Source organism: Elephantulus edwardii, unplaced genomic scaffold (assembly GCF_000299155.1).
Source record: "Elephantulus edwardii isolate Elephantulus edwardi_28Jun2011 unplaced genomic scaffold, EleEdw1.0 scaffold00030, whole genome shotgun sequence".
Classification (NCBI taxonomy): domain Eukaryota; kingdom Metazoa; phylum Chordata; class Mammalia; order Macroscelidea; family Macroscelididae; genus Elephantulus; species Elephantulus edwardii.
The window spans coordinates 20,419,078-20,432,206 of record NW_006399780.1 but is presented as its reverse complement, the minus strand read 5'-3'; the positions used below and the strand labels follow the sequence as shown (position 1 = coordinate 20,432,206).

General features: G+C 39.9%; 1 pseudogene; it reads right to left on the bottom strand.

Moving 5' to 3' along the window:
* Positions 1-7,740: 7,740 nt before the first annotated feature.
* Positions 7,741-8,363, bottom strand: LOC102854638 (annotated as a pseudogene).
* Between the last annotated feature and the right edge of the window lie 4,766 nt (positions 8,364-13,129).

The window sequence follows — 13,129 nt, the reverse complement described above, 5'->3', positions numbered from 1 at the left end:
TATCTGATGATCCTGGCCCCTCCCACCCTAGGAAATCCACGGCACAGCTCCACCAACCTCCTTGGGGTAGCTCCCCTCCTCTGGCAGAGGGAAAGGGGCCCAAGTGGCAGGAAAGGCTTCAGAGAGGGATACCAAGCAGATGGCTCAGAGACCACGCCTGGGAAGTGGAAAGCCCATAGTGATGGTGGGGACAGAATTGGACAGCCCTTGGGGGCCCCACAGGGACAGAGAGCAGCACCTAAGGATTCACAGACATTGCTGGCTGAGACACATTGGGTTAGGACTGGGTCCTCCAAGACTCAAAGAGAAGGGAATGGAGAATTGGGAGAGGGTAGTGAGTGAGGGGGTTAGGGAGACGGAAGGGATAGGAAGCAGGTAAAACAGTACTCATTTTTATCATGTTGTTGTTATGTGACATCTAGTTGCCTGCAACTCATAGCGACCCGATGTACAACAGCTCTGAACCCTGCCCTGTCCTGAGCCAGTCTCACTTAACTCTGATATACCTACATGCTTGCCCTTATTACTGTACTAATCCATCTCATCCAGGGTCTTCCTTCCCTGCACTGTCCTTGCACCCTTCTGAGCATGATGTCCTTCTCCACGGATGGGTCTTTCCTGGCCAGATGTCCAAAGTATGTGAAACAGAGCTTCAAAATTGTAGTTTCGGAGGAGAAACTTGGTTTCATCCTCTCTAAGATAGACCTATTTGGTTTTTGGCAGTCCATGGTGTATTCAAGACTCTTTTCCAGCACCATAACTTAAAGGTTTAAATTCTTCTTCTGCCATGCTTACTCATTGTCCAGCTCTCTGTTGCATAGCAAGTAATTGTGCAGACCATGGCCAGAAACATATCTCTAAGCAGACATGTTGCTTCTTAATATTCTGGAAAGGTCCCTGACAGCAGATTTCCCTAATGAAATTAATCTTTTCAATTCCCTGACTACTGGTGTTAAGAGAGAGTGTTGGTTGTGGAACCAAGCAAACTGTATCTGTTAACAACCTTAATCGCTTCCCAATCCATTGTGGTGTAGCCATTGGTCCAGAGTCTTCCTTTTAAAAAAAAAATTCTTATACTAGTTTAGCTACAAAATTTAATACATTGTTTTCCAGACCAGATTCTTCCAACTCCACTCACTCCCCCATCAAATTGTACCACCCCATGATAAATACCCCCTACCTCAACATATCCTCATCCCTCTGCTCAAATATTGAATCTTTGTTTTCTTGATGTTGAGCTTCAATCCATATTGAAGACTACAGTCCTTGGCTTTCTGCAGCAAGTGCTTCAGATCCTCCTCAGTTTCAGCAAGCAATGTTGCATTACATGGGTAATGTAGGTTGTTGGTGAGTCTTCCTCCAATCCTGATGCCATGTTCTTTTTTTCTTTTTATCCCCTTCCATTTTTTATTAGTTTGCATATAATTATTTACATATGGAGATAAATTGTTTTTATCCATGTACATTGTGTTTTACCTACTCTCTCAAATACATTGTATTTTATATTATTAATTAGTATTGTTATTGTTGTGTGTTTTTAAGTCTCCTGCAACTCATAGTGGCCCTATGTACAACAGCTCTGAAGCCTGCCCTGTCCTGAGCCAATCTTACTGTCTCTGACACACCTACCGCCATTGCCCCAGTTACTATGTCAGTTCATCTCATCCAAGTTCTTCCTCTCATGAAGACCTTCTTCAAGGTGGTCCCTCCTGGCCACATGCCCAAAGTATGTGAGAGGAGCTTCAAAATCCTTGCCTTCAAGAAGCAGCTTCGTTTAGCCCCCACCAGGAAAAAGCCTGTTTGTTCTCTTGGCTTTCCTTGATATACTCAATACTTCTCCAGCACCACAACACAAAGGCCTCAATTCTTCTGTCATCCTTAGTCACTGTCCAGTTTTCTGATACATAGCAAGTAATTCAGAAGACCATGACCTGAGTCAGGCACACCTTAGTCTCTAGACTGACATTGTTGCTCTTCAGTGCTCTGGAGGGGTACCTGACAGCAGACTATCCCAGTGCAATTCATCTTTTGATTTCTTAACTGCTGGTGCCAAGGGTATTGATTGTTGAGCTGAGCAAACTGAAATTCTTAACACCTCACAATCTCTTCACCATCTATCATGGTATTGCCAATTGGCCCCGTAGTGAGAATCTTTGTCTTCTTGATGTTGAGCTTCAATCTATATTAAAGACTGCAGTCCCTTTATTTTTTGCCACAAATGCTTCAAGTCCTCCACATTTCAGCCAGCAATGTTGTGTCATCTGCATAACATGGCTTTTTTATTAACCTTCCTCCAATCTTAACACCATATTCTTCCTCATAAAGCACAGCCTCTTAAATTGTCCTTTCTGCATAGATTGAATTGGTGAGGAGACAGGATACATCCTTGACACATCGCTTTCCTGATTTTGAACCATGCAGTGTTTCCTTGCTCTGTTCTAATGACTCTTTCTGGTCCAAGTATAGGTTTCACATAAGCATAAGCAAGTGTTCTGAGATTCTCATCCTTCTCAAAGTTAGCCACAATTTGTTGTGATCCACACAGTTAAATGTTTTTGTATAGTCAGTGAAACACAGATAGACATGCCTCCATTATTCTCTACTTTCAGCCAAGATCCATTTGACATTGGCATGGCCTTCTCTAAACCAAACTTGTATTTCTGGTAGTTTTCTGTCAGTGTACTGTTCCAGTCACTTTTGGATAATCTTCAGCAATATATTGCTTGTGTGTGTGATATTAGTGATATTGTTTGATAATTTCCACACTCTGTCAAATCACTTTTTTTCCCAATGGGAATATATATGCATCTCTTCTAGTCAGTTGGCCAGATAATTGTCCTACAGTTTTCCTGGCACAACTCAGTGAGCACATCCAGGGAAGCATCTGTTTGCTGAAATAGGTCAATTGGTATTCCATCAATTCTTGGGGACATGTTTTTCCAATTTCTTCAGAGCAGTTTGAATGTCCTACTTCATCACCATTGCCTCTTGATCTTATGTTAATTCATGAAATTCTACTGTGTCAGTCAATTCTTTTTGGTACAGTGGCTGTATGTATTCCGTCCATCTTCTTATCATCTTTTAATGTTTCCTAGGTCGTTTAATATTCTGCCCAAACATCCTTACATATTGTGACTTAATACTTGAATTTGTTTTTCAGTTCTTTTAACATAAGAAATGTAGTAACTATGCCTATTATCATACTGTCTTTTCAAGTCCCCGTTGAAACTTCCCTATTCCTACACTCCTTTCCCCTCCCAGTAAGCTCTACTATCCCAGTGATTTTCTGCACTCCCTTTGTCTCCTTCCCCTTTCCTTTTACAATAATTGTACACATATTGCTTATTACCCTCCTGTTTTCACAATAGAAGACTAAAGTGTATTTGGTCCAGGCCATGGTCTTCGCAATTACATGCTGTGCATCAGAAAGCCAGACAATGGTTAGGGATTATAGGTGGAGAACTGATGCCTTTGAGCTGTCGTGCTGGAGAAGAGTATTGAATATACCATGGTCTGCTAGGAGAATGAACAGGATCGTCCTAGAGAGTGTGAAACTAGGCTGCTTCTTGGAGGCATATTTTTAGTATATTGCAAGGAGGAACCAGTCCTTGGAGAAGGACATCATGCTTGGGAGAGTGGAGGGACAGTACAAGAGAAGATGACCCTCAATGAGAGGGACTGACTCAGTGATTGGGGTCTTCATAGGGGTAGGTGTGTCAGAGACAATAAGGTTGACTCAGGATAGAATGGGTTTCAGAGCTGTTGTACATATCGTCACTATGAGTCGCAAGTGATTCAATGGCACATAACAACAGGCCTATGCAGAATTTGTCATTATGTGAATGAGTTACTTCACTCAGCATAATGCTCTTTAAGCTCTACTGGTTATACGGTAGTGTAATTGTTCCTTCAGAATGCTGCATAATCCATCCATTCATTGAGGGGCATTTGAACTGTTTTCATTCTCCTGCTATTGAATAATCCTTCTATGAACATAGGTGTACATATCTGCATTCCTGTCTCACTTCTGAGTTCTTTGTGATATATCCCCAACACTAGAATAGCTGGATCATGTGGGATTTTTGTGTTCAGTTTTTTGAGGAAACTCCAAACTGCCTTCCAGTGGCTGTACCATTTTATAATCTGACCACAGTGCATGAGGGATCCAATCTTTTCACATCCTCTCCATTTATTGTTTGCTGTGTTGTTAAACACTGCTGCTGCTGTGGGGATGAGATGGTATCTCAAAGTTGTTTTCATTTATATCTCTCTAATTGCCAGTGATGTTGAATATTTCTTCATTTGTGTTTTAGTCATCCGAATGTCTTCTTTTGTGAAGAGTATTTTTATGTCTGTTGCTTAATCTGTGATTGGCTTAACAGTCTTTTTCTTGTGGAGGTCCTGTGTTGTTGTTGTTGTTGTTAGGTGCTGTCAAGTTGAATATGACACAACCCTTTGAACAACAGGTCTGAACCTTGTTCTTCTATTCCGTGCAATCCTCACAATTTCTTACACCCTCAAGTCCATTGCTGCAGTCACTGTGTCAAACCACCTGCTTGATGATTGTTCTTGTTGTTGTTCTTGTTATGTGCTGTCAAGTTGCCTATAACACATAGCAACCCTGTATGCATTAGCTCTGAACCCTGTGTCCCGTCCTGAGCCAATCTAGTCTCCAACAGACCTAATCCCATTTCTCCAATCACTGAGTCAATCCATCTCATTCTGGTCTTCCTCTCCTGCACTGTCCCTCCACTTTTCAAAGCATCATGTCCTTCTCCAAAGACTAGTCTCTCTTGGCCATGTGCCCAAAGAATGTGAGATGGAGCTTCAAGATCCTTGCCTCCAGGAAGCAGTTTGATTTCACCCTTTATAGGTTAGACCTGATTGTTCTCCTGGCAGTTCACAATATGTTCAAAACTCTTCTCCAGCACCACAACTCAAAAGCATCAATCCTTCTTGTATCATCCTTAGTTATTGTCCAGCTCTGAGATGCCTAGCAAGTAATTGCAAAGACCATGGCTTAGATCAGTTGTCTCTTAATTTCCAGACTCGTAGTGTTGCTCTTGAGGAATCTAGAGAGGTCTCTGACAGCTGACTTTCCCAATGGAAACGTCTTTTGATTTCCTGACTGCTAGTGGCAAGAGATTGTGGAACCAAACAAGCTGATTTTGTTGACAGTCTCAGTTTCTTCTCTGTCTATTGTGAAGCTGCCAATTTGCCCAGTGGTGAGAATCTTTGTTTTCTTGATGTTGAGCTTTAATCCATATGGAAAATTAAAGTTCTTGACCTTCTGCAGCAAATGCTTCGGGTCCTCCTCAGTTTCAGCAAGCAAGGTTGGGCCATCTGCATAAGGTAGGTTTTTAATGAATCTTCCTCCAGTCCTGATGCCACATTCCTCCTCATAAAGTCCAGCCTCCCGAATGATCTGTTCTGCATAGAGATTGAAAAGGTAAGAAGATAGGATGCATCCCTGACACACGCCTTTCCTGATTCTGAATGTTTCCCTGCTGTGTTGTGTCTATTGCTTCTGGTCCAAGTACAGGTTTCATTTGAGCACAATTAAGTGTTCTAGGATTCCCATTCTTCTCAAGGTTATCCAAAATGTGTTGTGATCCACACAGTCAAATGCATTTGCACAGTCAATGAAATACAAATAAATATTTTTCTGGTACTCTCTGCTTTTGGCAAAGATCCATCTAATGTTGGCTATGATGTCCCTAGTACCATGGCCTCTTCTAAACCCAGCTTGCACAGTTGGCAGTTTTCTGCTGATGTAGTGGTTGAGAGCAGTACTCTATAAACTTTAACTTTGAGACACTTGTCTGAAACATGCTTGTCATATTTCTTGTCAAAGTTCTTTCAAAGTCTATGGACTTTGTTTTCATCTAATTGAAGAAAATGTTTTATATATACAAAGATGAGATGGTACCATTCTTTGACTTTATATCCTCCTGGTAGCACCTTTTTGACTTTGTTTGCAAGCTTATTTATGCCATAATCTAGGACTTTTAAATTTTTTCCATTCTTCTCTCTTAGGATCTTTATGCTTTTGCATTTTTCCCCCTATGTATCTGATCCACTTGAAGTTGATTTTAGTGTATAGTGTGAGATATGGATCCTGTTTCCATTTTCTGCATGTGATTTTCAGCTTTTCCAGCACTGTTTATTGAAGAGTCTTTCATTTTCTCCCATTTAAAGGGCTTTGTTTCCTTTTCAAATATCAGTTGACCCGAGGTAGATGGGTTAATTTCTTGGTTCTCAATTCTATTTTGAGTCTTATTTGAAGCAGTTGTATGCTAGAAGCTAGATCATTTTTATTTCATTAACAGTGGTGTGGACTGTTCGATCTTTTTTTGTTTAATTAACAATCAGATGTGAATTGTTTGCTCTTTTTTATTTCATTAACAATCACCATTTAATTTCATTAATAATAAGCATTTGATTTCATTAACAATCTGCATTTCTCAAGCTGAAAGAACTGAAAAACAAATTTAAGCCTCATGTCAGCAATATTGAAAGATATTGGGCAGTATATTGAAAGACTCAGAAAGCGTCAAAAGAAGCTAGAGGAAATATACGGAATCACTGTGCCAGGAAGAACTGACTGACACAGAAAACTTTCAAGAAGTATCATAAGAGTAGGAGCCAATAGTAATGAAAGAGGAAGTGAAATCTGCATTAAAGGCATTGGGGAGGGGGGGAAACAATAAGACTCCAGGGATCGATGGATACTAATTAACTCATTTCAATTAACAGATGCAAACCTGGATGCACTCACCAGTCTATACTAGGACAGCTATCTGGCCAGTGGATTATTCCCATTCCCAAGAATAGTGATCCAACAGCTTGTGGAAACTATCAAACAATATCATTAATATCACATACAAGCAAAATACTGCTGAAGATCATTTAAAAATGGCTAGGACTATACATAGATAAAGAACTACCAGAAGTTGAAGCAAAATTTAAGAGAGGCTGTGGCATTGGGGATATCATAAGTGATATCAGGTGGATCCTGGCTTAAAGTCAACAATACTAGAAGAATTTCTATTCATGCTTTATTGACTATGCAAAAGCATTTCACTGTGTGGATCATAACAAGTTATGGCTAGCATTGAGAAGAATAGAAATCCCAGAGCACTTTATTGTACTCATGTAAAATCTTTTTCTAGACCAGAAGGATGTTGTGTGAACAGAGCAAGGAAACACTACATGGATTATAATTAAGAAGACAGTATGTCAGGGTTGTATTCTCTCTCCATACCTATTCAATCAGTATGCTGAGAAAATTATTCCAGAACCTGGACTCTATGAAGAGAAATACAGCATCAGGATCAGAGGGAGACTCATCAATAACCTGTGTTATGCAGATGACAGAACCTTGCTTGCAGAAAGTGAGGAGGGCGTGATGCATTTGTGCAGATCAAAGAATAGAGACTTCAAAATGGATTAGATCTCAGTGTCAAGAAAACAAAGATTCTTACTACTGTACTGATAGGCAACATTATGATAGATGAACAAAAGATTGAAACTGTCAATAACTTCATTTTACTTGGATACATAATCAACACCATTGGTACCAGCAATCAGTAAATCAGGAAACGTATTGAACTGGGAAAGTATTCAGTTAGGAACCTCCAAATTTTTTTTCTTTTTTCTTTTTAGATGTTGTAAAAAGCTTTATTGTTTCATTTGGTCCAAGGCTTGGGTGAGGGGCTTCTGGGTGGATAAGATTCTACATCAGGGTGGGATAGAGAAACTTGCTGCTGATGGCAGGGGGGGGCAGAGGCCCCGCCTGCAGGTCCCCGCAGGCCCCTCGTCTTGCTTGAGGGTGAGACGCTCAAAGAGATACTCGCCCAGCCCAGCCTGGGGGCCGCCCAGTCTTCTAATGTTGGTCAGATGGTCACCCATCTTCTTCAGCAGTTTCACTTCCTCGTCCAGGAAGTAAGTGGTTCTCCACAAAAGTCACAGAGTTGCGGGTCAGTATGGGCGGAACCCACGGCGTGCAGATCCGGAAGGGCCTGGTTTAGGTTCTTCTCCAAGGCCAACGCTGCTTGCATGGTGTCCTGGGTTTTGCCCCACTTATTCTGGGATGGCTTCTGGAAATCTTGGAAGAGGACTCGCCTGCTGTGCTAGTTTTTCAGCTTCAAAAGCCGCTCAGTACCCTCGCGCTTCTCCTTCGCCAACTCGCTGTGTCCCATGCCTTCCAAGGCCACATCATTGTGGTCAAAATGAAAACCCAGAGAGAGGTAGGTGTAAGAGGCCCGCAGGTGCAGGTTGACCAGACAGTTGACCCCGGCTTCTGCTTCAGTGGAATAATTTTGACGGATCTGAGAGCTCATGGTTGGTCGAGGTTTTGGGGCTAACCAAAAAAAAAAAGGTGTTAAGTGGTCCGGAAAATAGATGGTTGAGATGGTCCCGAGGTTAAGCCTGGAGGTGAAGTTGGAGGGTAGTCGAAGGCTGGAAGGGGGGAAGTTGCCAGGTCTGTTCAGTCGAAACACTGTTGAAGCAAGAGACAGATCCACGGGACCCCTGGGGAACTCTCCAAGTTATTGAAGAGTAATGATGTCAGTTTGAGGACTAATGTGCATCTGATTTAGGCCATGGTCTTTCAGATCACTTGCTATGCATCTGAGAGCAGGACAATGAATAAGGAAGACAGAAAAAGAATTTATGCCTTTGAGCTGTGGTGTTGGAGAAGAGCACTGAACATTCCATGGACTGACAAAAGAACAAACAAGTATGTCTTGGACAGGGTGTGGTCTGAATGATCATTTAGGCAAAGATGATGAGCTTTCATCTCACATACTTCAGGCATGTTACAAGGAGGGGCTATTTCTTGTAAAGGTTCATGATGCTTAGAAAGTTAGAGGGTCAGTGAAGAAGAGACCCTCAACCAGGTGGGTTGACATGGTGACTACTGCAGTTGGCTCTAATGTGTCAGTAATTGTGAGGATGACCCAAGATAGGACAGGGTTTAAATATGTTGTTCAGAGAGTCTCTATGGGTCTTACTCGATTCAATGGCACCTAACACTAACAACAATTCTATTCTATTGATATATATGTCTGTTGTTGTACTAATACCATGCAGTTTTGATTACTACTGCCTTGTAGAAGGTTTTTAGATCAGGGAATGAGATGCTTTCTACATTGTATTTTGTTTCAGAAGAGCTTTGCTTATTCTAGGTCTCTTTTTTTCCCTAATGAAATGAAAATAGACTCTTTTATCTCCTTAAAGAATGAATTTTCTATCTGTATTTGGATTGCTTGAATTTAATGATACTTTCTGATGATAAAAATGTATTTTTCTAAAAAAAAAAAAAGTTAAAGTTCTCCATATGATCCAGCTATTCCACCACTAGGAATATACCCTAAAGAAATTAGAACTGAGACACGAATGGAAATTTGCACAACAGTGTTCATGGCAGCATTATTCACCATCACAAGAACATAAAAACAGCCCAGATAACATAACATGAGAAAGACCAGAAAGCATTATTCTGAGTGAACTAACTCAGTCTCATATGAACACATATTGCATAAGACGATTATTGTAAAAACAGAGTGATAACTAGTAAAACATGTATGGGGACCCAGGGAGGGAAAAGGTGGGATCAGAGGGAATCACAGCATTGCACATTTTGATGGATGGAGAAAGGGGGTAAAGGAAGTGGGAAAGATCTGGTAGGGACCTGAAAAAGAAAGAATTATGATGAGCATAATTCAATGGTGATTCATTTTCTAAAACATAATGCATAGGAATTATTGTATGAAATACTATGGATGAAGAAAAGCAAACCAATATAAGATAATTTTTAAAATGTTAAAGTTGCCTACTATTATAAAATGAATTGTATAACATCAATAGTAAATATTCTGTACACTATTATTGAAAGTAGGAGTTCTGGTGTTGTACTGTGCTACATGTTGCACTTCTAATCCAGAAAGAATAACAGTTCAAGTTCACCAGCTGCTCACCTACGGAAAGATAGGTCGTCTCCTTCTGTGAAGATTTACATCTTCAGAAACTCTATGGAGGATTGCTACAAAGTGAAACTGATTCTTTGTCAGTGGGTTTGATTATTGAATATAAATAGAAATAACCAGCATAAGTGATTCCTTGTACCACATTCCTGGCTTGAGGATATAATTATGTAATAGATTATCTCTCTTTTTCTGCACATAAATTTATTCCTTTTTGTCCATACTCGTGTATCAATGCCGATGAGGCAGATTGTTATATCTCTTATGTTTTGAGATTGAACCATAAAAGGTAATCCTAGAGGGGAAGAAATAGAAATATTTGTTTTAGAGACTTTACTGCACAAAGTAGAAATGTCAACGCTCATTATTCTATAGAGTGTCAGAGAAAATGAGCCAAGTCACAGAAACAAATATCAGTAATCACAGCAGAATGAAAATTCAATGTTGAACTTAAGATCACAGGTTTGTCTGGAAAAAAGTAAACAAAAATGAACATAAGGATCCTGGGCAAAAGCAGAAGAGAAAACAGGGATATTTAGATGAACATAAAGGTGACATAATAGGAGAGAGAAAGAAACACTGAAAATATTCTTTGACTCCTAAGTAGGTTGACCATACACAAGAACAATGGATTCTCAAAGGGGGGGGGGACTTCAAAAGAGGCACAAAAAAGCCTCCAAGACACAGTATGGCATAATAGAGAAATAGAAACTTTATCACTCTTTTAATAATTTTTATTATTAGGACATATGGTTTATGATTTGTTATTTAAATTATTTGGCTTAACTTCCCAAGAAAGAGTTATTTTTCTTTTGAATGTTGGAAATTACATATTTTGTAGACATTACAGTATTTGAGAAAGGCTAATCTTAGTTGCTCTTTGGAGGAAAAGATGTTAAAGCTTCGTCACACATACTTTGGACATACTGCTAGGAAAGGCTATTCCTTGGAGAGGAATATCAGGCCTGGAAAGGTGAAGGGATGGCAAAGGATAGGAAGACCTACAACCAAATGGATTGACACTGACAGCAACAATGTGTTTAAGTGTGTTAGAGATTATGAGGACAGCGATAGAACAGATTCACAGTGACCCTATGAACAACAGATCTTAACCCTGCCCTATCCTATGCCATCCTCATTTCTGATACACTTGAACCCATTGCTGAAGTCACTGTGTCCATCCATCTCATCTGGAGTCTTTCTTTTGCTGACCCTCCACATTTCCAAGCATGACGTCCCTTTCGAAGGAATAGCCTTTCCTGGTAACATGTCCAAAGTATGAGAGACAAAGCTTCAGCTTCTTTGCCTCCAAGGAGCACTCGGGTTGCACTTTTTCCAAGACCTATCCATGTGATCTTTTGTTCGTAGTATATTCAGTACTCTTCTCCAACACTAAAATTCAAAGATATCAGTTCGATCTTTGTAATCCTCATTCACTGTCCAGCTCTCAGATGCATACCAAATTATTGAAAAGCTCATGGCTTGAAGAAGGCAAACCTTAGTCTTCAAAGTGCATCATTGCTCTTCAGCATCTTAGAGAGGTTCTTGACAGCAGGCTTGGTCAATGCAATCATTTCCTGCTTTCCTGACTGCTGGTACCAAGGATGTAGATTGTTGATTCAGCAAGATGAAATCACTGACAACTCCAATCTTTTCTTCCATCTATTATGATGTTGCCTATTGGCCCAGTGTGCGTACTTTTATTTTCTTGATGTATTTCATGGTGTATTTTCTTGGACTTTATTTTGAGGTGTAATCCATACAGGAGGCTGTAGTCTTGAATCTTCTGCAACAAGCGTTTCTAATCCTTCTCACTTTCAGCAAGGAAGCAATCTGTATAATGCTTACTGTTGATGAGTTCACATTCCTGTTCGTAGAGTCTAGCTGCATGAGACATTTGTTCAGCATATTTATACATATTGAGTAGCTATGGGGAAAGGATATATCTTTGATACATATCTTTCCTAATTTTAAACTATGCAGTATTCCCTTGCTCCACTCAGAAAACAGCTTCTTGGATATGTATAGATTCCACATAAGCACAATGTAGTGTGCTGGGATTCCTATTCTTTTAGCCATATTTTTTATGATCCACACAGTCAAATGTCTTTCTAGTCACAAATAGACATTCTTCTAATACTCTCTGCTTTCAGCCAGAATCCATTTGACATTAGCAGTGACATCCCTAGTGCCATGGCCTCTTCTAAACTCCACTTGAATTTTTGGCAGTTCCCTGTCACTGCACTATTCTAGCCATTTTGCTTGCATGTGATATTAATTATGCTATTCAATAATTTCTACATTCTCTTGGTTCAACTTTCTTGGGAATGGGAACAAACTGGATCTCTTCCAGTCAGTTAACTAGGCAGCTATCCTCCAAATCTCCTGGCAAAGACTGGTGAGCACATTCAGGGTTACATCTGTTAGTTCAAACATGTCCATTAGTATCCCATGGATTCTTCTGACAATGCCTTCAGTATAGCTTGAATTTCATCCTTTATTATCTTTGGCTCTTGTTTATTTAGTACTTCCTGAAATACTTCCATGCCAACAAATTTTTTTTGGTACAGTGATTCTGTATATTCTTTCTATCTTCTTTCAGTGCCTCTTGGATCATTCAAGATTCTCACATGTATCTCTCAGTATTGTAATTCATGGCTTGAATTTGTTTTTCAATTATTTCAACTTTATAAATGCTGAGCAAATCCTCCCCTTTTTATTCCCCTGCTCTTTACACACATTGTTATAATATTTTGTTGGGTGATCCCCCCTGCCAAAGCTCCCCTTTGAAATCTTCTGTTCAGCTCTTTTACTTTGGAATCTCTTCCTTTTGTCCTAGATTTTCTGTGTGCTAATGAAAATTTTGTAGTCTCTTATGACATCCACTTTGGTTTTCCCTTTCTCTGCTGCCTTTGTAATGACCTTTTGTTCTCTTCATGGATCATATCCTTGATATCATCCCACAGTTTCTCTGGTCTTTGTTAATTGGTGTTCAACCCCTCAAACCTGTTCTTGAAATAATTCTTAAATTCATGGACTAGTTTTCCTTTTCTTCAGCTTCAATTTGAACTATAGTACCTGGCCTGGTTTTGACTGCTGATATTGAGGTTCTTCAACAATTTTTTTCTATGGACATGGCCATT